The following is a 26863-nucleotide window of genomic DNA, read 5'->3' as shown; positions in this document are numbered from 1 at the left end:
TTCATGGACTTATCCAGTGCTTTTGATACAGTACATCGGGGAAAGTTGTGGACACTAATGGAAAAAATAGGCTTTGAAGAAGCTCTTATTAAATTGCTGCGCAGGTTGCATGTGTCTACCACTGTCGCCATCCGCTATGGCCCTGGGGGAGAGAAGACTAGGCCCATTGTTTAAACAGAGGGGGTACGCCAGGGCTCTATCCTGGCCGCTTTTTTATTCCTTTAATATACAAATGGTTTGGAGTCATTTTTGTTAGAACAGCAATCTGACTTCCCAAGCATAGGAGGAAAACCATTTCCCTTGCTGTCACATTCTGATGACACGGTCTTGATGGCTCTAATGGCCAATAGCCTTCAAAAAGCCCTGAATGCTTTTACTGATTTTATGATGGTATTGGACCTAAAGGTTAATTTTTGTAAATCTTTTATTATGGTATGTGGTCCCAACCACACAAAAACAAGAACAGTTGTAGTGAAGGAAAAGATCATTGATAAGGTGCCCAACTTGACTTATTTAGGGAATGTTTTTAATAACAAATTGAATTGGTACCATTTGATTGTGGCCAGGGTCCAACACACTAGTAGAATAGTAGAGGGGCTGTTCCGCTTTGCTTGCAAGCTGGGACATAAGCCGGTAGCAGAAATGATAACCCTATACAATCAAAATGCCTTTCAGTAGCTATCTACGAGGTGGGAGTATGGGGACATCATAAAAGCAGTCAGATGCAAATACTGGAAAATACATTTTTAAAAAGATTATTGATAATTCCCATCAGTTCTCCTACACATTTTTGTCACTCTGAAGTGGGGCTGGAGTTTGTGGAAGATAGAATAAACATCGCCCCACTAATTTTATGGAGAAAAGTCTGGACCTCAGAGGACTTAATATTTTCTAGGAGTATTCTAAGAGACTGTATGTACCTTGAAAAGGCACTGGCTATACTCTGGCTTCGTTGCGTTAAAGATACTTTTAACAAGGTTGGCTTGGGGCACTATTATGATAATCCCGATTGTGTTCAACAGAACATGAAATTGATTATAAAAAACGCATATTATGCTGAATTAAGTACATCCAATCTGGATTGTGGAATGCAAAACAGTGTAGCTGGATCCCTAAGCCATTAGCAATTTGACTTGTCTTTTACTACGCATGTACAATCACGTTTCCTCATGACATAGTTTTCGTCTATGCACGCTTCACTTTCTTGTGGCTTTTCCGAAACAGGCAAGCTGGTGTGAGAGATTGACTCCCTGTCCTTGTAATAATTTAGCTCAACAAAGCACTATGCACTTTATGTTGTTTTGCACACTTTACGAAGACCCGAGGGCAAGTTTTATTAAGCCTGTTTTGAAGGAAATCCGTCCCTGTTCTTATCTGGAGGGTTTTAATCACTTACGATTAATATATACTGCTGCTATTTGCAGCGCTGTGCTTAACTTCATTAGAGTTGCTTTATCAATTAGGAAACAGTATGAATTGTAAAAGGAAATCAAGTTTTAACTCATTTTACAGTTTCATATATTTTGTATTAATGTGATGGAGATTGTTAGGATGTTCTAATTTTATTAACATAGAACTTGTGCTGGGGGAGCAAGAGCCATGGAGGAGGAGATGCTTTTTAAATTAGGCAAATTGTACCCTGTTTTAAAATTTTAAACCTTGAATCAATACATGTACTCTGTGGTGCCGATCACGATCCTGCAAAAACCGGGTACGAACCGTCGGACGGAGCACAATCTCCGCCCGACGCGTACCCGGTCGTCAATTTTCACAAACAAGGAATTACGATTCGCACGGGTACACCATTACCGTACGAATCGTAAAAAAGCCCGACCGAACAAAAAAAAACCTACCAATGCGATCCGGGAAAGCGCCGACCTGACGTCGGGACGCTCGCAGCCAGCCATTCACGACCCAGGAATCACGATTCGCACCGACGTCACCCCGCACGGTGAATATTTTGCGCCAGCCAAAAACTGCCGGGAAATCAGGACGACGCGAACAAGGACCACCAGTACGCGACGGACAGACGACGACGCGAACAAGGAGGACCAGTACGTGACGGACACACAGGACGACGCCACCAAGGAGGACCCATACGCGACAGGACGACGCGATCAAGGAGGACCCATACGCGACAGGACGACGCGAGCAAGGAGTACCAGTACGCGACGGACAGACATGGACCCGAACCTACGAGTCATCCCTGCCCTCATAGCAGTACACCTCCTCTACAGGTTACGACGCAGACGCCGCAGAAGGTCAGAATAACTAAGAAAGGGGGGAAAGTGGGGTGGGGGTGGCACGACCAGGGCAGGCCACAAAACAACCACATAAGTCACACACCACACATGGCCTGGACATACCTGACTCCCATGCCCTGGTCACCACGAGGGGGTGGGGGCGTGTCCTGAGAAGCCAGCGACCGCCACAACGGAAGTCCGTCACCACGCGAACCGGCAACACAACCAGACAGGTACGTCCCGTACCCACGCCTGAAGAGCGTGGGTACAAGTCGGACCACGCCCACACACATCACCCCAACAATGGCGGGACGGATCGCACCCACGTGGCAAAGGCCTGGGTACGGGCCGCACACACATCACATAGCGTGGGGACGGATATGTACGGACCCTACCCCCACCCCGTATGCAAGGAGCGCACCCCCCACCCCAACAGTGAAAGTACGTCCCGTACCCCCACCCGCGTATGCATGGAGCGTACCCCCACCCCAACAGTGTAAGTACGACCCGTACCCTCACCCGCGTATGCATGGAGCGTACCCCCCACCCCAACAGTGTAAGTACGACCCGTACCCCCACCCGCGTATGCATGGAGCGCACCCCCACCCCAACAGTGTAAGTACGACCCGTACCCTCACCCGCGTATGCATGGAGCGTACCCCCCACCCCAACAGTGTAAGTACGACCCATACCCCCACCCGCGTATGCATGGAGCGTACCCCCCATGCCAACAGTGTAAGTACGACTCGAACCCTCACCCGCGTATGCAAGGAGCGTACCCCCCAGCCCAACAGTGTAAGTACGACCCGCACCCCCACCCGCGTATGCATGGAGCGTACCCCCCATGCCAACAGTGCAAGTACGACTCGAACCCTCACCCGCGTATGCAAGGAGCGTACCCCCCAGCCCAACAGTGTAAGTACGACCCGTACCCCCACCCGCGTATGCATGGAGCGTACCCCCCATGCCAACAGTGCAAGTACGACTCGAACCCTCACCCGCGTATGCAAGGAGCGTACCCCCCAGCCCAACAGTGTAAGTACGACCCGTACCCTCACCCGCGTATGCATGGAGCGTACCCCCCACCCCAACAGTGTAAGTACGACCCGTACCCCCACCCGCGTATGCATGGAGCGCACCCCCACCCCAACAGTGTAAGTACGACCCGTACCCTCACCCGCGTATGCATGGAGCGTACCCCCCACCCCAACAGTGTAAGTACGACCCATACCCCCACCCGCGTATGCATGGAGCGTACCCCCCATGCCAACAGTGTAAGTACGACTCGAACCCTCACCCGCGTATGCAAGGAGCGTACCCCCCAGCCCAACAGTGTAAGTACGACCCGCACCCCCACCCGCGTATGCATGGAGCGTACCCCCCATGCCAACAGTGCAAGTACGACTCGAACCCTCACCCGCGTATGCAAGGAGCGTACCCCCCAGCCCAACAGTGTAAGTACGACCCGTACCCCCACCCGCGTATGCATGGAGCGTACCCCCCATGCCAACAGTGCAAGTACGACTCGAACCCTCACCCGCGTATGCAAGGAGCGTACCCCCCAGCCCAACAGTGTAAGTACGACCCGTACCCCCACCCGCGGACTCACGGATCGTACCCCCACCCCAACAGTGTAAGTACGACCCGTACCCCCACCCACGAATGCAAGGAGCGTACCCCCCAGCCCAACAGTGTAAGTACGACCCGTACCCCCACCCGCGGACGTACGGAGCGTACCCCCACCCCAACAGTGTAAGTTCGACCCGTACCCTCACCCGCGTATGCATGGAGCGTACCCCCACCACACCAGTGTAAGTAGACTCGTACCCTCACCTCGAATGCATTGAGCGTACCCCCACCGTGTATGTGCCAAGCGTACATATCCTGAAATCGGAGGTGTGTGTGCAGAGTCCACCCAGCAGTGCCCTGAGACAGGAGGGGTGGGTGTGGAGTCCTCCCAGCTGTGCCCTGAGACAGGAGGGGTGGGTGTGGAGTCCTCCCAGCAGTGCCCTGAGACAGGAGGGGTGTGTGCAGAGTCCTCCCAGCAGTGCCCTGAGACAGGAGGGGTGGGTGCCTATCACTCCCAGCAGTGCCCTGAGACAGGAGGGGTGGGTGTGGAGTCCTCCCAGCTGTGCCCTGAGACAGGAGGGGTGGGTGCCTATCACTCCCAGCAGTGCCCTGAGACAGGAGGGGTGTGTGCAGAGTCCTCCCAGCAGTGCCCTGAGACAGGAGGGGTGGGTGCCTATCACTCCCAGCAGTGCCCTGAGACAGGAGGGGTGGGTGTGGAGTCCTCCCAGCAGTGCCCTGAGACAGGAGGGGTGGGTGTGGAGTCCTCCCAGCAGTGCCCTGAGACAGGAGGGGTGGGTGTGGAGTCCTCCCAGCAGTGCCCTGAGACAGGAGGGGTGGGTGTGGAGTCCTCCCAGCAGTGCCCTGAGACAGGAGGGGTGTGTGCAGAGTCCTCCCAGCAGTGCCCTGAGACAGGAGGGGTGGGTGCCTATCACTCCCAGCAGTGCCCTGAGACAGGAGGGGTGGGTGTGGAGTCCTCCCAGCAGTGCCCTGAGACAGGAGGGGTGGGTGTGGAGTCCTCCCACCAGTGCCCTGAGACAGGAGGGGTGTAACACATGTGTGTGAGGCCAGAATTATCCACATGCATACTGGCTACAAGGGAACATGTCCCCATGAACTCATGTCAACAGACTCCACACACAAGTACAGTGATCATCAAGGATGCCACGATTGTTGCAGGTGGAGACATGGCCCTGCATGCATGGCCAAAGTAGAAGGGCTCCGTCACACACACAGCTCATGTAGACACAGCTCTGCGCTAAACATTGGGAACACCCTGCAGGGAAGAAAGCTGGGTACACAGAGGAAGGAATACACCCTGGGACAAGTGCACCATGCAGTAACTGCTTACATGAACAAAGAAAGTTAGCCAACACCTTGTGATGGCACACAGATCCCAGGGTCCCACCAATGAGCAGTACACTACTACATATCCCACACACCCAAACCCTTACACACCACCAAAACCATGTAGCAGCCCCACCAACACCAATACCAGCATAGCAGTAGTGTGATAATGAAAACAAAATTAAGCTTTATTCAGCATGAGCACAATGTCCGTGGATCGCAGGCAGTTCAATCTTCACAAAGCCCATAGGGCAGTCAATGATTCTCAGCTGGATGGGGGACACAGTGGGATGCGTGTCCCCTACCTTGCCTGCACAGTCAAATGGCATCGTCTTCTACACTGGTGAGGGCATCAGGGGGGGGGGAAGCAACAGGCACCGCAGGGACATCAGGGCAAAGGGGCGGCGTTGTGGGTGCAGGGATGGAGGACTCCACCACAGGGGGTGGGTCAGTGCCAAAGGCGGAGGCCAGGATGGCACTACACACCTTTGCAAGGTCCTCCAGGGAGTCCCCTGCACCCAAAGGGACCTCAGGCCCCAAGGAGGGGGGGGTCAGAGGGATGGGTCGCAGCGCCACCGGGGGAGGGTGGAGACAGGGGGGGAGACTCAACCACCCTGACCGTGGACCTCCTTGACCGCTTGCGTGGTGGTGTAACTGTGGGGCTCAGGGACAGAGCGGCCATGAAGGAGTCCTTGGGGGAGATGTGGCCAGGAGAGCTGAGGGGAGGGGATTTGGAGGGAGTGGACTGGGTGGAATGCGGACTCCCACTATGGCTGCGTGTCACACGTTTGCCCCCCGACCCAGTGGGTGTGCCTACCTCACCCTGTGTGTGCGTGTCAGGAGGAGTGCGGTGGACCTTCCCTTCTGGTGTGGTGCCCGTGTCCGTTGATGTGGGTGCATGCCGACGTCTGGGTGTACGTGGGACAGGCATGGGAGTGGGAAGTGTGGATGGGGCAGGGGTAGGTGGGGGGAGGTCGCGCTGCAGGAGACCCACTGCTGCAGTCAGTGTGGAGTCGATGGACCTCAGCAAGTTGCGTTGGTCAGCCTGCGATGAATGAATGCCCTCCAAGAAAGCCTCGATGTTGGTGAGGGTTTTGCCGTGGGCATGGAGGACATTAAGGATCGCAGCCTGACCAACCTGCAGTTGCCGCTGGATGTCCACAGACTCTGCATTGGCGGCAGCAGTGGAGACAGGGGCAGGGGGTGCGGTGCCTGGCAGGAAGGAGACATGCTGTGACCGGGCACGCTGGGAAGGGACACGAGCAAGTGGGAGGCGGCTGGTGGGAACTGAGGGGGCGGTGCGAGGTGTTGTTCCGCTGTCAGCTGCTGGTGCAGCCACCGCCCACTCGGAGACATCCTCCTCGGACCTGTCAGCTTCGTATTCTGACGTGCCAGTCGACAGGTCCTCGGCCGCACTATCCTCCACCTCTGTCCCACTCGATGTGCCAGCCCCGATGTCACGGCTGGCACTGGTGCTCGGTCCCTCCGCCTTGCCTGTGTCCATGTCTCCCTCTGTGTCCCCCGACGATGCTGTGGGCAGGGTGGAGAGACAGAAATTAATCAGACAGCTGTACACATCAGTCACATGAGTCCAATCGACATAGGTAACACTGCATAGCCTGAAAAGGAAGATCCCTAACATCTACTAAACAAGGTACCGATGTAGGGCATGAAACACACAGTTGGTTGAGCCACCACCATGCCACTGCAACACCATGGAGAGCATGAGACAATAGCTAAAGACAGGAAACGGAGTCTGACATAGCACCCAGGCCCTGGGGACAATCCAGCACTGCATCTGCACCACACAGCGTTGGCGAAAATACCGATGACCAGGGACCATATCCATGAACTTGAGACACATGCTGCATAGGTAATGCTGAAAACATGCCCAACATGACTCGGTCACTGCACATTGCGTGTGTGTCCAGACACATCACACACTGCCCAGACCCAGCAAGTAGAAATCAGGATTTGACACATAGGCATTGCCCGCCCCAACAAGACCCTACACGAGGCAAATTGTTGAGACACAGGTGGCACCAACATCTCATAGTCTGGCTGATACACACAGGGGCAGGCAAAAAGCAAGAGTGTACGCCAAACAGCCAAGGTGCGCCTGTACAAATAATGAGGTACCAGTGCCCATCCTCAGATGAGTATAACAAGACACACAGGCACTGGCAACTGTGAGTATGAAGAAGGACAATCAGGTCAGGCTGCACAGTGGACACCTGTACAAAATAGCACGTCTATATACATGGTGACAGGGGACAATGGCACAGAGCACAACCTACGCTGTAGACACTGAGATTGGCCACGTTTATGATGACACATACACCACTGAGGAAAAGGTGCCCCAGGGGACAGTAGTGGGCACGCAACTACATGCTACTGAATGGTAATGACTGCAACACACGTCACCATCCCTGCACTATGTGTATCGCACACTCATGCACATCATGTCACAGGCCACTACATAGGACATGCGCGCTGTAAGGCATGACACATGAGAGACCAACTCCCATGTCTGGAGTCAGCATCAGTGCCAACTGACATGGAACCCACATGCAGTGAACTTGACAGTGCACAGGCAAGGTCCCACAACCTGTTACACACCACCCCCACACATGATGCTACAGTCATTGTTCTCGTGGACAAAGCGCCAGCCTACATCACCTTGTGAAGGAGTGACTACACACAGACCAGGGAACACATTGCAAGGAGGGGAAGGGTGGCAGGGGCACAGCGCTATACTGGGGCAAACAGGATCTGCACAGCACCTTTAAACCCTGCCAGTGAATTCATGCTACTGTGCCCTTACAAATGCCGGTGACACACAACAAACACACATGCACCTACCCCCTTCCTGCTGCTGCATCGCCTGTAAGCGCCTCTCCAGGTCTGGAAAGACCACCGGCAGCACACGCCTGTGGAGGTGGCTCAGACGGCGGCGGCCGCGGTTCTTGTGGCTCTCAGGTGAGTCCCCCAGCAGGAGCCGTGCAATCCTCCGCGTCCAGCACCGGATATCCTGCCAGCGTTTTCTCACCTGGGGCAGGCTCCGCCTCCGACCATCCACACCCCTCACGGCACTGACGGCGGTCAGCCAGATCTGCTCCTTGGCAGTGGCGCCTACCTGTGAGGAGGAACAAGTGACACCACATCAATACACCAGCCACATGTCACAGAGAGACATATGGGTACAAATTAGCTGGTTACAACAAGGCATGTCATGCAGCCAACGCATTGCACCTTTGTCATAGGGACATCATCCCCTGGTGAGGGAAAAAGCAGTACGTGCCACAGTGGGTACACAGGTGGAATGATGGCAATGTCACAATCAATGATCAAGGCTCACACTGTGCATCACACCCACCCCTCCTGTCTCAGGGCACTGCGGTGAGTGATAGGCCCCCACCCCTCCTGTCTCAGGGCACTGCTGTGAGTGATAGGCCCCCACCCCTCCTGTCTCAGGGCACTGCTGGGAGTGATAGGCCCCCACCCCTCCTGTCTCAGGGCACTGCTGTGAGTGATAGGCCCCCACCCCTCCTGTCTCAGGGCACTGCTGTGAGTGATAGGCCCCCACCCCTCCTGTCTCAGGGCACTGCTGGGAGACATCTGGCACCCCCCCCCCTGGGACCCCCCCGACAGTACATGGCATGTGTGTTACACCTGGACGCAATGGCAGAAGTCACAGTCACAACATAGGGACAGTCTGTGGCAGTGGCCTATGCACTCACCTGATACCCTGGTCGCCCATACAGCATGGAGTACTGTGGGAGGATCACATCCAGCAGAGCCATGTTCTCCTCCAGGGTGAATGGCTGTGTCCTCTCCACAGCCCTTGACATGGTTCCAGGGAATCAGTAGCAGCAGCTGGGTCGACGAATGCAAAGATGTGCAGGCAAGTGCTCCCTCATGGGACCTGGCTGCCTTATATGTGCCCTTCTGCCCAGTCTCATGCACAGGAGTACAGAGTGATTGGTCACTCACATTTGCATCCTATGTTTCCACCAATCCCTTCAAACCTAGCAGTCTGTGGGTTCTCTATCGGTTTCATTCTCCTGCATGATGTCAGCCCCACAAACACATTGCAACAAAGTAGAAGAATTCCAACTGACTTCTGCTGTGCACCTTCCAGAACAATTTCGAAATTTGAACTTGGTCTCCATGACAACCAGCATGCATGTAGGCCTTAATACTTGTCCCCTATGTAATTTGGAGCATCACACACAGGTACGGTGCGTTTCGGGGCCCTAGGGCACCCCAAATGCATGGCAACGGCCCGTACATGCATGCCTACGTTCACTATCACTATGGGTCTGCACGCGTATGCGTACCCGTAGTGTTACGGACCGTACACTCGCATGTACGCTCACTATCACTATGGGTCTGCACGCGTATGCGTACCCGTAGTGTTACGGACCGTACACACGCATGTACGCTCACCATCACTATGGGTCTGCACGCGTATGCGTACTCGTAGTGATAGTGAGCGTACATGCGAGTGTACGGTCCGTACCACTACGAGTACGCATACACGTGCAGACCCATAGTGATAGTGAGCGTACATGCGAGTGTACGGTCCGTACCACTACGGGTACGCATACGCGTGCAGACCCATAGTGATAGTGAGCGTACATGCGAGTGTACGGTCCGTACCACTACGGGTACGCATACGCGTGCAGACCCATAGTGATAGTGAGCGTATATGCGAGTGTACGGTCCGTACCACTACGGGTACGCATACGCGTGCAGACCCATAGTGATAGGGCCGTACACACGCATCTACGCTCACTATCACTATGGGTCTGCACGCGTATGCGTACCCGTAGTGCTACGGACCGTACAAATGCCTGTACGTTCGCCATCACGATGGGTACACATACGTCAGCACTCCCACAGTGATTTGGGAACATGCACAGGCCCTCTCAGCAGCAGTACGGCGGTTTTTACACATCACTGTGGTGATAGGCGACACACATGTAGGAATAGGGCGGACATACTTGTCCATGGATGGACATACTTGTCCAGGAATGGACATCAAGGCATCGTCTGTGCATTACTACATGTGTGGGGCACAGGTGTCACAGGCTGTGATGTGGAACATGCCTCCTGAGTGGAGAAGGCACCAGATGTATGATGAGATGTGTACATGTGTACTGTGTGAGGGTGCAATGTGTGCCAGGCATGCCCTTGACTCCTTTGACATGTGTGCATGTGGGACTGCGCACTTGGGGTGAGCGTCACTGGCATGGCACGGACACCAACACACGGAAGTGTCCCATGATGCCCGGTACAGGGGTCATGACACATGACTTGTCACTACCCACAGTGCACAATGTGACTATGTCATATATGTGTCCGGGATTTACATCAGGTTGATGTTGTAGCACCCTCAAAAGCTGCAGCCGTTGCAGCAACCAACATGTGGCTGTGTGTAGATTGTCATTGCACACTGTTCCGCACACCATGCCACATGTGTTCTCGGATGTGAGGTGCACATGTATGCATGGGACACGGAGTAGCGTGACAAGGCCATGTCAGCATCCTCACAAGGAATGTGTGGTGAGTCATGACATGTGCACCTTCATGGCAAGGTCTGTGGGCTGGACTAGTGTAATGTCATGTGACCTGTGGCTCCAGTGTTCCGCTACCAGTCTCTGCAATCGGCATCCCACTTCTGCTGATGTGTGGGTGTATGTCACTCCTGTCTTGCGTCGGGCTGTGCACTTGCACTGGGACACAGCTATTTCCATGGCGTGGCATGGGGAGGTTCTAAATCACCGTGTGTAGCTGGGTCTTGGAAGGAGTGTCCCCTTGCATCCATACGTGTCCTGGGCATGTAGCACATGCCTGACTCCCTATGTAGCATGTGTGTATTGCCAGATTTACATGTGCTCAGTAGACATGAGTTGTTCTCGTAGTGCACTCACTCTTCCTTGTCACTTCCAAATTACTGCAGAGCGCCTCCTGTTGCCCGAAGAATTCCAGACTTGGCTACCATGCAGGAGAATGACAGGATCCGGCTCTACCGCTTCACCCAACCGTTGATTCTGGAGCTGACGGCGAGACTGGCACCACACCTGCAACCGCAGCACAGGTATCCTACGGCACTGACACCCCAGCTGAAGGTAATGGCTGCCCTACATTTTCTTGCCACGGGTACCTTCCAAAATACCATAGCTCATGTTGGTGGCATGTCCCAGAGCATGTTCAGCGGTGTGCTGCATTTCTTGGAGGCCATGTTGATTCACCTGGATGACTTCATCAAGTTCCCAACCCCTGAACAGATGACTGAGGTCAAGCGTGGATTCTATGCCCTGGGAGGGATGCCCCATGTCATTGGGTCCATAGATGGGACACATGTAGGTTTGGTACCACCACACGCACGGGAGGTGGCGTACCGCAATCGGAAGCACTACCACTCCATCAATGCCCTTGTGGTGTGTCTGTCCAATATGGTGATTTCACATGTCTGTGCTCGTTTCCCAGGATCAGCACACGATGCCTACATCATGAGGCGTAGCGGGATGCCTGATATGATGATGCAGCTGCGCAACGAACGGGCATGTGTTGTTGGTGGGTACAGTCTGTCTGTCCTGTATTCTGTATAGCCGACCAGCACGACCGCTTCACCAGTTCTAACGATGTCCATGTGCTTCCCATGTAGGGGACGCTGGCTATCCCAACATGCCTTGGCTGCTGACACCTCTCCGCAACCCCATCACGCCGGCCCAGCTCCGCTATAACACCGCCCATGGCCGGACAAGGCGAGTGATAGAGAGGACGTTTGGCATGCTGAAGAGCCGATTCCGGTGCCTCCACAAGACCGGCGGTGCACTCCCTTATGCCCCGGCGAAGGTCTGCAAGATCTTCATGGTCTGCTGCATGCTGCACAACATGGCAGTTGAAAGAGCTGTGCCACTCATCCTGAATCAACATGACGAGGACCATCCACCCGTGGAGGACGAAGGGCTTGGCAATGGGGCTAGTGATGTGGAGGATGTGGAGCCACAAGAGGACATCCGGACTCATCTCATACGCGACTTCTTTGCTTAGTGGTGAGTACCAGGGTCTGAGTGTGCACGCATTGGTCCCCGTGTGGCATGCGTTGTGATGTGTGTCTCCACCTGCATGTATGGCACGTGGGTCAGAGGTGTGTGTGGGTGTGTCACTGGAGTGATGGTGGCAGTGATGGTAGTATTTCCCCAGGCATAATTGTGACCTAGCATGTTGTCATCCATACATGTGTCGAGTAAATGCACATGCAAGTGGCTGTGCTTTTTGTGGCTGACTTATTGTGTGTCTCTCTTCCCCAGGTACCTGCGCATGCCGTTTGCTGGTTGCATTGTTGTGGCACTGCTATTCCTCATGGACATGACCTCGTGGGCTGACTCAGCGTTACAGGCACGGACACGTTTGGAAGTCTCCATGGGGTAAGGGATGCATCTGGGGTGTATTGGGTGTGGCAGTTGTTCACGATGTGTGCACACTGCCCCGGTCGGGGTTTGGTTCCTCTGCAGACATGTGGCATCCCCATGGGACACGACATGCAGCTGGGTACACCTGAATAGATGGGCTGCCTGGTTGTCAGTCATCAGTGATGGGATAGTGGATTGTGATGATGGCATCAATGTGTGTGACACTGCCCTCGGACACATACGGTTAACATTGTCTTGACATGGCGTGGGACTTCCACATCAGCGGATCTATGGTGTATGGCAGGCTCTCCGTGAGCAGCTGTGGGTGTTTAGCTGTTAGCCGACGCTTGTGTGCCATGTCCATGGCTATCACGCATATGTGCTGCAGAAGGGGGGTGCCAGTGTTGGAGCCACATGTTACTCCACATGATGTGTTCATGTGTACTTCAAGTTGCCTCTGCAATCCCAACAACATGACTTATAAAGGTGTCCCTATGCCTCCAAGGTGCCTCTTCTCAGTCAATGCTGGTGTGTTGGCACGGTGCATCCTGCATGTCTGGCATGGTATTCCCTGATTGTGGCTATGTGTCAATGTGTCGAGTGGCAAGATGCAAGCTGTGTGTGCTGAGACTGTGTATTGGGCATGATGTCCATGACTGTGTGGGTATTGTGACATGTGCCATCCCCATGCATCCAACGTTGTCCATGACCCCATTATCTGCATCCACCGGACTCAAGCTTGCAGGACATGGTTCTGCCACCTGTCTACACATACCTGGGTGCCCCCCAGGACACTGGCCAGGATCCCTGACCTCTGCGCATGACTGTTGCTGTACTCAATGTGTCTGTCAGCACGGTTGTTCGGCCACCCCCTCAGCTGGTTCTGACCATCACGGGTGTGTATGGTGCTCCATGTCTGTCTTGCCTAATAAACTGTGACCCATGTGTCCTGTGCCAGACTCAGGCCCCAGGGTGTAGATGGTTGAAGTGAACAGATGACTCAGGCATGTTTAGACTGTACAAGACACATGTTAGGTAATAATGCTACCAGCAGGCATCTACTCTTAATAGTGTGATTTATTATTGGGGGGGGGGGACAAAGTGAGGGGCTTTCCGGGATTAGGGAATCCAAAGTTCAGTAGGGGAGTTGGTGTCCTTGCCATTGGAAATCCTCAGAGTCCATGCCACAGTCTTTGTCAACATTGGTCAGCCAGTGACCAGCAGGGCCATGTGGCAGAGAATGTCTCTTGATGCTGTGATGCTGTTGCTCCAGTGGGCCAGGTGCCAGGCCAGGTGTCCTGGGAGATGGCGATGTAGCAGCCACCCTCACGGTCCTTTCCGTGGACGACCCGGCTTCCTGCGGGGAACCTCAGCAGCAGGCCGTGACGACGTCTGGGATGCTCCGTCGGATGTTTCCTCCTCCTCCTCCTGATCCCTCCCTGTGGGTGGTGATGTTCTCCGCCTTCTGGCACAGGGAGGGTCGGCCATGGTGTCGGCCATCCGACGGAGTGTAGCGTGAATCCCCTGGGACGCCGTCACTTGCTCAGCCTGTCTGTCCTCCATCCTCCGTTGGTGTACCTGTAGACAGGCTATTAGCTCCGCATGTTGCTGGGCCTGCTGGACCTTGATCCCCTCGAGGACGGACACAACCTGGGCCATGCCCGTGGTGTCCTGCCGGTATGAGTCCAGGATGTTACGGACATGGGAAAATACCGGATCCCCAGCCAACTGGTCAGGCTCGCCCCTCCGCCGTCCTCCACTCCCACCACCCCTGCCCACTTGCGTCTGGCCTGCACTTGTGGGCACATCGGGTCTCCGGGACCCCTGAGGGGTGGCATTGGCGTTGTCGCCTGCCTCCTCCTGGGTGCCCGGGACACCGTGTCCCTCCTGGCGAGCCTGGCTGCATTGTGGTGTTGGGGCAGGGATCCTGGGTGTCTCCTGGGATGTGGCAGGAGTGGGGGTGGTGGTTGGCACGGTTGTACCTGACGCAGGTGCTGCAGGTGGTTGGACACCAGAGGGGCCAGGTCGGTCGGGGTCGTCCGCAGAGTGGTGAGAGTGGTCGCTGCCAGTGGGATCGGTCTCCTGCAGATCCGGGTCCTGTGAGTGTTCCCCCCCAGTGTTGGGGGGTGCAGCACAACGTTGACCTGTGTGTGAGAGAGTAAATGTTAATTTTGGTCCATGCAACATCCATGTTTCATCCGTTTCAAAGTTGGCACATTTCCTCTTGGAATTAGGATCTGTCTTGCATTCCACTCACAGTGCACTTGTGCATGGGTGTGTCCCTTGGGCACCAATTTGGCCCCTTTAACTATGTGTGGCACAGTCTTACTTGCTGCGTCAAGTGTGACTGCAGTCAGCAGTGGAGTGTGCAGGTGTGGCGAGCCATGCATTTGTGCCTTCCTTGTAGCACTGTACATGTGCACATGGAGTGGATCCACACACTTATATGATGCAGGTGGCTGTCCTTGTGCTCGTGTACAGGTTGTGACATGGCCCTGCGTTTTGCCACGATGAAGAGGGGGGTTCTGGCACTGGCCACCCTTGTCTACATGCACGCAGTCCACCTGCTGACGAGCAGACATTCCCACACACCAAAGGACTGATTTGCTCTCCCTGTGTCTCCCTCCTTCTCTGTCCCCCTCTCCCTCCCTCTCTGTCCCCCTCTCCCTCCCTCTCTGTCCCCCTCTCCCTCCCTCTCTGTCCCCCTCTCCCTCCCTCTCTGTCCCCCTCTCCCTCCCTCTCTGTCCCCCTCTCCCTCCCTCCGTGTGTCACCCTCTGTCACCTTGGCCCAGCTTCCTGGGCACACACTGTTGGCAGATCTTTGAGTGGCCCTTGGCCTGTTGATGTGAGTTTGTTTCTGATCTCCAGGCACCCATTTTGTCTGCTGTGTGTCCGTGCGCTGCTGCTGTGGTGGTGTGTGCTGCCACTCTTTCACAATGTTGGCTGTTCATTAGCTGCTGTCATGTGCAAAACAGTGCCTTCACCCCCATGTGTTGATGCAAGGCGTCCTCCATTTGCTGGCAAGTCATTCCTGTGTTGGGACACAGTGTTTGTCTGGCTGTGACCTAGGCCATATGGGCAGAGGGCATTGTTGTCTGCTTTGGAGTCGCACTATGTGATTTTTGGTGCCCAGCCTCCCGCCATCCGGGTTACCGTGTCATGTGTTGTTGTCTTCTGTGGCCTGTGACTTGACATTGTCCAGCTGGGTGCATGGGGCATGGTGGCAGCAGTGGCATGTGCCTGCTCATGGAGTGTGGTTGAGTCATGCGATGGCTTGTGGTGGTTGCGTGCCTGTTAGTAATTTTGGTTGTGGTTGCAGTTCCCCCCATGTGAGGTGCGTTGTTTGTGTACTCACCCGGGTCTCGGAGTCCTTCTACTCCTTCAACTGCCTCCACCGGCAGTATGGCCATCACCCTCTCCTCCCAGGGATGGTACTGTACGGCTCTGCGGGAGGGCCCTCCTCCGGTGGCGTTGGCCTGGTCGTGTTCCTCCTGCCTCTTGGCTCTGACCCTCCTCCGCAGATCGTACCACCTGTTCTGGCAATCCTGCTTGGTCCTCCTGGTGTCCGCAACGGCATTCACAGCATCGACGATGGTCTGCCACATGGCTGTTTTGGCTGCCTGGCTGGTGCTTCTGACCAATGTTCCAAAGATCTGTGGCTCGACTCTGAGGATTTGATCAACAAGGACCTCCAACTCTCGGTGACTGAACTTTGGATTCTTGGTAGTGGGCATGGTGAGGGGTGTGGGTGGGGATGGTGTGGGTGTGGGGGGTGTGTGGATGTTGGGGGGGGTGTGGATGGTTGTGTGTGTGTGTGAATGTGATGAGAGGGTGTTTGTGAGGGTGGTCGTGTAAAGGTGTGCAAGTGTAAGGTGTGGTGTAGCTTGTAGTCTGGTTCTGTGGTGTCTGGCAGCAGTGAGTCTGTTGCAAAGGCTCATGGTTTGTGTGTGTGGGCCCTTTTTATTGGTCCATGGGTGGGTGTGGCAGTGTTTGAATTTTGGGTGGGTGTGTTATAAGGAGTGGTGGTGTATTGGGCCTCTGTTTGGTTTTGACAGTTGCAGGTCAGTGATTGTGTTATTTTAGTGGTTGTTGGCCATGTTTAGTGGCTGTGTGCCTTTCGAATGGTGTATTCTTGTGTTGTTTTGTTTTGTCCTTGTTGTGTACGTGCGTTTTGAGCGTGTGTACGGTGTGTACATGGGCCATTTGGTTGTACGATTATGTCCTTGTGTGTGGCTTTGTACGACTCGTACATGCGGTTGTGATGTTGGGGCATGGGGTGCGCTCCGTACTTAGGAGGTTGTGTTGGGGGTGCGCCAGGAACTACTGGGGTGTACATGGACGGTGGTACGACACGTACAGGGGTGGGGGTGTGTACATTGACGGTGGTACGACACGTACAGGGGTGGGGGGGTGTACATTGACGGTGGTACGACACGTACTGGGGTGGGGGTACGAATGGAACGTACTGGGGTGTACATAGACGGTGGTACGACACGTACAGGGGTGGGGGGTGTACATTGACGGTGGTACGACACGTACTGGGGTGGGGGTACGACTGGAACGTACTGGGGTGTAGGTACACGGGGGGTATGACACGTACTGGGGTGGGGGTGGGGCTGGAACGTACTGGGGTGTAGGTTCACGGTGGTACGACACGTACTGGGGTGGGGGTACGACTGGAACGTACTGGGGTGTACATAGACGGTGGTACGACACGTACAGGGGTGGGGGGGTGTACATTGACGGTGGTACGACACGTACTGGGGTGGGGGTATGACTGGAACGTACTGGGGTGTACATAGACGGTGGTACGACACGTACAGGGGTGGGGGGGTGTACATTGACGGTGGTACGACACGTACTGGGGTGGGGGTACGACTGGAACGTACTGGGGTGTGGGTAGACGGGGCTATGACACGTACTGGGGTGGGAGTGTGGCTCGAACGTACTGGGGTGTAGGTACACGGGGGGTACGACACGTACTGGGGTGGGGGTAGAACTGGAATGTACTGGGGTGTAGGTAGACGGGGCTATGACACGTACTGGGGTGGGGGTGGTGCTCGAACGTACTGGGGTGTAGGTTCACGGTGGTACGACACGTACTGGGGTGGGGGTACGACTGGAACGTACTGGGGTGTACATAGACGGTGGTATGACACGTACAGGGTTGGGGGGGTGTACATTGACGGTGGTACGACACGTACTGGGGTGGGGGTACGACTGGAACATACTGGGGTGTACATAATAATAATAATAATAATACAGAAATTTATTGAGCGCGAACAGCTACCTCTGGGGAGGTGTCCCGGCGCTAGCGAGTCCCACAACAAGAGTAAGTAGTCAGGAAGGGGGGCAGGATTATTGCGTAAAAAGCCAGGTTTTTAGGAGTTTCCTAAAACTTGCTTCTGACGTAGCGGATTGGATGGCAGGAGGCAGGGTATTCCAAAGTTTCGCCGTGCCGGCCGAAAAGGATCTGCCTCCAAGTCTCGCTTTCCTTATGTGCGGTACAGTTAGCTTGAGTAGGGAGTTTGAGCGTAGCTCACGTTTTTGGTGGTAGCGAGGAAGTCGGAGTTTCAGATAATTTGGACATGTGCCTTTTAGCGCTCTGAAAGCCAGGGTTAGCACTTTGAACTTAATTCTGCTTGCCACTGGTAGCCAGTGCAGCTCGTGCAGATGCGGAGAGATATGCTGCCTAAAAGGGACCCGTTTTATTAATCTCGCAGCCGCATTCTGCACGATTTGTAAGCGTTGCACCGCATATTTAGGTAGACCAAGATAGAGGCCATTAGAGTAATCGAGTCGAGAGGTGATTGTTGCGTGAACATTCCGTTTTCCGGCACTCGAGTGGTAGCAAAGGCAGAAATTTCCGCAAATTTTTGAGTTTATGCAGGCAGCCCGTGGTGAGCTGTTGTATATGCGGCAAGAAAGACAACTTCTCATCCCATTTTACTCCTAGATTTTTTGCATGGGGGCTGGGAGATGGGGCAGGGCCCATTTCCGTTGGCCACCACCGATCCGGAGGGGGATGTTTGGGGTTACCAAAGAATAGCACCTCCGTTTTGCTCGCGTTCATTTTAAGTTTGTTTGTGTTCATCCACTTGGCCACGTCTTGCAGACAGCCCCTGATTTTGCTAAATGCTGCCTCGGACGTGTCTGTGTATGGGAAGACTAATTGCGTGTCGTCCGCGTAGGATATTGCCTTGACCCCCCATTTGGCAATCAAGGTGAAGAGTGGGGCCAAGCAGGGGGCTGAGTGCCGACCCTTGTGGGACGCCACACCAGAGATTTTTTGGTCCAGAAGAGAAGGGGCCCAAGGCCACTTTCTGGGAGCGATTAGTGAGGTAGGAGAGTAGCCAATTGAGAGCTTTGTCTCCAATACCTATGTCCTTAAGTCGGGTCAGCAATCTGCTGTGATCTACAGTATCAAAAGCAGCTGATAGATCCAGGAGCACCAGCATAGCTGATGCCCCTGAATCTAAGGACCACCTGATAGACTCGGCAACCTCAATGAGGGCCGTCTCGGTGCTGAAGCCGGCCCTAAAGCCCGACTGAGTTTCATGTAGGGCGCCGCTGTCTTCAATAAATTTGTTAAGCTGCCGCTGGATTCTTTTTTCAAGCATTTTGCCGGGGGCTGCAAGGAGAGAGATGGGTCGGAGATTGTTCAGATCATCCGGTGCGCCTTGGGGTTTTTTTTTCAGCGGGAGAAGTGTGGCCTGTTTCCAACAGTCCGGAAACGTGCCCGTAGCAATGGACGTGTTCCATATGTGTAGGAGGGGAACTGCAATTGCTTCCGACATTAGTTTCCATAGTTTAAGTGGGCAGGGATCGTCCGGGCCTCCCGATTTACATTTTTGTAATTCTTTTACTGCTTCAGAGAGGGTAATAGGCTGAAATTGATTTAAAGGGGTAATAAGGCACTCAGAGACTCTTAGCTCATCCATTAATGTCGGCTCAGGGTCCGTAAAAGTGTCATAGACTTTTAAAATTTTGGTATCAAAGAAGTCTGAAATGGATTCGCAGAGATTTACTGAAGGGATGATATCCGTCTCGATAGCTCTGGGATTGAAAAAGGATTGAACGATCTTGAATACTTCTTTGCTTGATTGTTCCGCTTGTAGGATGGAGGCCTCAAAGAAGTTTTTCTTGGCTTTTTTAATAGATAAATGTAGAGCATGAAGGGCTTTTTTATAGCTAGATTTGGCAGCGTCGCAGTAGTTATCTCGCCAAAGGCGTTCCAGTCTTTTACATTTACTTTTTTCGGCCTTGAGTTCAGGGGTGAACCACGGTGCAGAGGGAGATTCTCTTCGTGATGTGGCAATACTGGCCGGCGCTATAGAATCCACTGTTTTGCTTATCCACAAGTTCAGAGAAGCCGCATCGGAATTAGCATCTGAGGTAAGGGGTATGGGGGTCACGCGAAGTGCTGACGGTGACGGTACATAGACGGTGGTACGACACGTACAGGGGTGGGGGGGTGTACATTGACGGTGGTACGACACGTACTGGGGTGGGGGTACGACTGGAACGTACTGGGGTGTGGGTAGACGGGGCTATGACACGTACTGGGGTGGGGGTGTGGCTCGAACGTACTGGGGTGTAGGTACACGGGGGGTACGACACGTACTGGGGTGGGGGTACGACTGGAACGTACTGGGGTGTACATAGACGGTGGTACGACACGTACAGGGGTGGGGGGGTGTACATTGACGGTGGTACGACACGTACAGGGGTGGGGGGGTGTACATTGATGGTGGTACGACACGTACTGGGGTGGGGGTACGACTGGAACGTACTGGGGTGTAGGTACACGGTGGTACGACACGTACTGGGGTGGGGGTAGAACTGGAACGTACTGGGGTGTAGGTAGACGGGGCTATGACACGTACTGGGGTGGGGGTACGACTGGAACGTACTGGGGTGTACCTAGACGGGTGGGGGTATACATATACGGGGGGTACGTGTCGGACGTACGGGGGCTGGGGGGAGTGTTGGGCGCGTATGCGGGCACATGTCTCCATGGTTGCTATAGGTGTTCGGTGCGGACGGTGTTTTTTCCATACGGTTGTACGCTCGGACGCACGGGATGGATCGTGATTCCTCGGTCGGACTTGGCTTTTCACGTTTGTAAGGTAAATCGTCCGAGGACGTGTCGGACACATTTTCCGACCCGAGGACGTGTGGGGAATGATTCCCAGTGCGGTTCGTATGGACTTTTTACCATGCGAATCGTGATTGCCAGTTCGTACGGCACTTGTACGATTCGTACGGTAAAAAGACCCGATACGAGTCGCACGGGGACATTTTTTACCGGATCGTGATCGGCACCTGTGTCTATTTTTTGTATAAGTTCTTTTATGAATGTTTAATTATTGTATGTATGTATGTATTTCAAACTTTTATGATTCGAATGAATCGAATACATTATTTGACTTTGACTTTGTGACAACAATAGCAGCTAAGGAACCACATTAATACAGCACCATGTAAAACCATGACATAATCTTACAAAATCTTACCAGAGTGGAATGACCCCACTGAATCCAAAACAATGTCCTCTAACACATGTGGCAGGCAAATATTAAAGAACATAGCAAGCCTGGGAATGAGGGATTGGCTGAGGTGATGGAGTCTTTGTGATGGGGAACTGTCAATGAAACCATCTTTATAGTCATAGGACTAATATAGAAGGTATGGACTTGAAAGAAGCAATAACCAATTAGCAATCAATGACTACTTTCGAAAAAGCAAGGATACTATCATAGCGAATCTGGATCGATGATAGGATGGATGAGTTCATGCCCCATTTCACAAAAGGTCACTAATATAGAGCACAACTATTGGGAGAATAGCAATGCCACTGATTTCTTTTTTTACACGAACGGGGATCCAAGCTAAGCATTCTTCTTTTGCTTTAATGTAATGCAGCCAAAATATACCACACTACAGTTCCAATGAACAATTGAAAAAAAAACCGACATGATGATGTCATAATGTAACCCCACCCAAGGGAGTAGCGAGAACATTAAAATACTTCCCACCTTGTACTAAAGCTCTTATGGCACCAAGCAAGTGAAGCAAGTCATTGCGACCCTCCCCAGAAGAGCTTGCTTATCTCTTCCACCCAAACATCTATCCATTCATCCTTTCATCCTTCCATTCACCCCTGATATCCACCATTTCACCTTTACATTCTGTCATTCATTCAATCTTTCATCCATGTTTCAATCTGTTACCATTTCATTCATCTGTCTGTCCATCCGCCCGCCTATCAATATTCAAACCTATCCATACATCCTCAAACCTATCCATCAAACCCATACATCAAATCCATCCAGCCACATATTCATCCTTTCACTCAGACATCCATCCTTTCACTTATCCATTCTCCCTTCATCCATCCTTTTATCTATCCCTCCTTTCAATCATCCATCTACCCAACCTTTCGGTCATCCATCCACCCTTTAACTCATCAATCCACCCTTTCACTCAGCCATCCATCCTTTCACTCATCAATACACCCTTTGAACAATCCATCCACTCATCCATTTACCATTTCACTCATCCATCAATTCTTTCACTCACTCATTCATCCACCCTTTCATTCATCTGCCCATCCCTTTACCTTTCCCTTCACCCTTACACTCATCCATCCATCCACCTTTACATCCATGTTTAATATTTAAAAGAGTCTTGAGTTTATAAAGTGTCCTCCATCACACACTGGGTTCAAAAAAGGGAAAGACACATTCTCCAGGCCAGGATGTTCAGCGCATTATGGCTGAAGTAAAATCTAAGGCTGCTGACTCTCTTGAAGTTGGCCCTTCCACTGAGAAGTTTCAAATTTGGCAGGTATGGTCAAGCTTCACATTCAGGAGCTTCATCTTCTTGATACTGACAATTATATGGGTATTCAGATGCGTATTACAACAAAGATTACCATGATCCAGATGATATCATCTGGCCTGGGCCACTAGAAGAGAGGTGCAAAGTTTCTCTGGGTGATATGGGATAGTCTTCTGAGGCTGCTAACAGTACAGAGTGTGAATGCTCAGGTGAGCCAATGTTTAGTCTCACCTTGATTCATCACCCTAACTTTATAGAATGGGTCCCTTCTGATCACGTGGCACAACATGTCCCTCCTAGACCAACACAGACTTTTGACAAGGTGACTTCGAATAGGCTTCGATCAGAGTGCCAATATTGAACGTTATCCAAAAACATAACGCCATCTTCACATCCTATCATTTTCAGGAAACCTTTTTTCTAGATTTGGACCCTTTGCAATATATTTCTTTGGCTCTTGCTTAAACACACAATTTCCCTCTTTTTACAGTTGGAGATCAGATCCACAAGCTCTAGCAATGAATGCCATTCCATCAGACTAGTCCGTCCTTCCAGCTGAATTATCCTTTGCCTTGATTCATTATGAATACACAACTTCTAGCTCATATGCGTCATCAAAATGCAATTTTGATGTTGGTAACTCCTCTTTGGCAGTGTGAGTCTTAGTTCAATGCCAATCTGGAATTATCTATATACTGTCTGATCCTAATTGCATCATTTCCTAGTCTGCTTCTCAAACCTCAGGATCAATATCCCAAATGATTCTCAATCAGACCCTAGTATTAGCAGCATGGAAGGTTTAGGGTCAGTCTTAAAAACTCCAAGAATTTTGGCAGAGGTTGCTCAATTCATCTGTCAGTCCTGCTGCCAGAAAGCACACAACTCTACATATCTACATAGAGTAGTGCCTGTGTGGGTTAGAGAAAAAAGTGTAGCCAGGGCTTGCTGGATAGACCGGACGCCATATATCCACCAACTGGTGGATATAGAGTAAATCGCTTATGGCAGCTCTTGTGTGTATCATTCTAGACCGGCCCAAAGTGTTAGTAGTGTCCAAACTTTGGTTCAGTATACAATTGAAATCACCCATGACAACAAGTTCGCCATCCCACTCCAACAACTCTGAGCATAAAAAAGAGATAACCTCCGGGCAATCATTATTAGGTCCATAAATCATACAAGTCGTTAATTTTTTGCCATATACCAAGAGTTGGACGATTGCCCACCTGCCCTTATTATCACATAATGTACGAAGAACCAAAGCTTTAAATGTTCTAGCTTTAAGGATAGCGACTCCTCGTATTGAAACAGTCTGTGTAGTGCAAGTAATCATATCACACCCCATTTTCTTAAAAAGACCACGGTCTTTAAAGGCCAGATGAGTCTCTGCTAACCCTACAATCTGTGGCTTATAAGCCTTCAATTCTTCCGATACTAATCGCCTCTTCAAGGGAGAGTTCAGACCAGCCACATTCCAGCTCATTATTTTAACTTTAGACATAGTTAAACATAGTAATCAGCCGATTGTCCCCCCCTTGAACCCGCAATACCCTCCTAGCAAGCCCATCTGTCTCTATTTTAAATAACTTTTGGCAATTTTCTTTTTTTTCCCCCTGGCATCCTGAACTAACTTAGCCTTAACAAGTTTCCCTTCTGAATCCTAGAAAAAATACACCCCCCACCACCAACCCACCCCCTCCCCCCCACCCCCGTGTCTTGGAAATGGAATCACCCCGATCCCTGCTGTCAGATATGACAGCATTTAACCAAAGAACACCCCCCCGGCCCCCTCCCAGAGGGCTTCCACCACCACGCACCGACCATGTCTAGCAACAGCAAGAAAAAAACATATCAAGTAGTCAAGTAATAAAGCTACCAAACTATGAAACCATGTACAGATCGTTTCCTGTGCCTCATTTGAAGTTACGTATGTCCTCATTTTTTGGGCATTATTTGCCATTTAAGTAGAGCATCCTTGGCCTCTTGCTCATTAATAAAAAAGTAAGCCTGCCCGTCTTTTATCACTTTGAGGCGGGCTGGATCCTGCAGATACACCTGCGTGCCAGCTGCTTTAAAAGTATCCATCAGTTTTCTAAGTTGCCATCTTCTATCCATAGTTGGTTTGCAGAGGTCGGGGCGGACAAAAATAGACATTGAATCGTATTGAACAGGAGCTGTTGGTCGAGCTTTATAAAAAATAGCCTGCCTAAGTAGAAAATTCCCTATATAAACCAACATTGGCCGTAAGAAGCTAGGGTTTCTCTGATTGCCCACAAATAAAGGAAGTCTGTGTGCCCGCTGAATTTGAGTATCCATATCCCAATCCACCCGATCAGGGAAGGCTTTTTGGAACAAACTAACGATGAACAGAGTTCTAATGTCAACAAAACCAAATTTCAGGAAACAGGAGCGGTAAAGGCAAAAAGTTTGTGTGAAGGACACACCAAGGATTTCAGGTTTAACATGTGTCTCCCCCCCAGCTGAAAGTAGAGTGAACTACCCATCCTCATGGGAGTTTTCATCAGTTAGGTGGAAGAACCTGGAAAGAACATCAGCATTGTAGTGGTCAGTCCCAGGACGGTGTTCCACTGTAAAATCAATTCCCTGTAGGGAGATGGACCACCTCAACAATTTGAGATTCACTCCCCTCATCTGCATTAGCCATCAAAGGGGTCTGTGGTATGCCTGAACCAGGAAGTGAGTCCCAAACAAGTATGGTCTCAAATTCTTCAGCGCCCAAACCATAGCAAAAGCTTACTTCCTAATGGTACTCCAACCCTGTTCCTTGGGCAATAGCCTCCTGCTGATGAAGGCAACAGGTTGGTCTAGGCCCTCTTTATTTATCTGTAAGAGCACAACCACTATGGCATGCTCTGAGGCATCTGTCTGCACTATAAACTCCTTGGAGAAGTCAGGGGCCTTGCGTACTGCTGCTGTACATATGGCCTCCTTCAGGGTGCCAAAGGCTTTCTAGCAGTTCTAAGTCCATATCACCTTCTTTGGGCTGCTTCTTAGAAATCATCTTGGTCAAGCAATCAATCAATCAAACAATCAGGGATTTATATAGCATGGCTACTCACTTGTGAAAGTCTCAAGGAGGCAACAATGACACCATAACCCTAACAAACCTCTTGGAAAATACAGTAAGGCCTAGGAAGGTCCTCACTTCAGTCTCAGTATAGGGGGTTCACAGGCCTTGATAGCTTCAATCATGGCTTGGAGTGGCTGCACCTTGCCCCCACCTACTAGGTGTCTCATATATACCACTGATTCGAGCCCTATCTTGCACTTGCTAGCCTTGATAGTTGGGCCTGTGTGCTGCAGGGCGTGATGCATATTACAGAGGTGGAACAGGAAGTCTTCTTCCCAGCTGGAAGTGAAGACTGCGATGTCATCCAGATAGGCAGCACTGAAAGCCTCCATCGCATCCAGGACTCTGTTAACCAATCCATGGTAGGTGGCACTGGCATTTGCCAACCTGAAGGGCATTACCCTGAAATGGAAGTGGAACTTTGGGAAGGCCAATGTAGACATCTCCTTAGCCCCCTTAGTTAGAGCAATCTCCCAGAAGTAAAGTCAACAGAACAGTACTTAGAAATTTGGCAGCTCCCAACCAATCTATGAGGTCATCAGCTCGGGGGGGGGGGGGGGTGAACATCAGTCTTTGTAACTGAATTGAGCCCCATATAGTCCACACAGAACCTGAGTTCTGGGACAGGACCCAATGGAGCGGCATTGGATACCAGAACTACGGGCTGGATCAAAGGCTTTTGAAGTCCTCAATCACTCCTAACTCAAACATATTGGACACTTCCTCCTTGATACTAGATCTCATCATGTCAGACAGCCTGTACATTTTATTTTTCACAGGCATGCTCTCCCCAGTGTCAATATCAGGGGTACACAGATTAGTAAGCCCAGGCGTTAGTAAGAATAGAGGCGAAAACTGCCCCAGCGAGTGGCAACAGTTCCTCTACTGTTCTGGGGTCAGGATAAGGGAGAGGTTCACACCTTCCACTGACCCGTCCTGTCCTTAAAGGATAGCAGGTTCTGGATGTGAGAAGTTGGCCTGGTATATGCTGGCCACTTGTTATAGTGGGCACCTCGCACCAGTCCAAACAACCACTTATTGATGATAGGTTAAAGACAACCTTTATTGAAAGCTATCCTAGTGGTAGCTATGGAGAGCAGCCTTCAGGCTAAGTCTTGAAGGAATATAAAGCAGCTTGTTTTAGCAGTCTATAATCTCTTGAGTGTCTAAATGAAAGGAGACCACCACACCAGGTATATATATAAAATATATGTATTTATTACTAAACACACCCCTCTAGTCTCCTTTCGTTTAGTCACTCAAGAGATTCCAGACTGAGCATGATGAAGATGGCCATGATAGTCCTCTCTTTACTCCACCAGGAAGGGTTGGAAGTGTGCCTAGAAGGT

The sequence above is a fragment of the Triturus cristatus genome, chromosome 3_2 (genome assembly GCF_964204655.1).
Source record: "Triturus cristatus chromosome 3_2, aTriCri1.1, whole genome shotgun sequence".
Taxonomy (NCBI): Eukaryota; Metazoa; Chordata; class Amphibia; order Caudata; family Salamandridae; genus Triturus; species Triturus cristatus.
The sequence above is the reverse complement of the archived record's forward strand: the minus strand, read 5'-3'. Positions refer to the sequence as shown.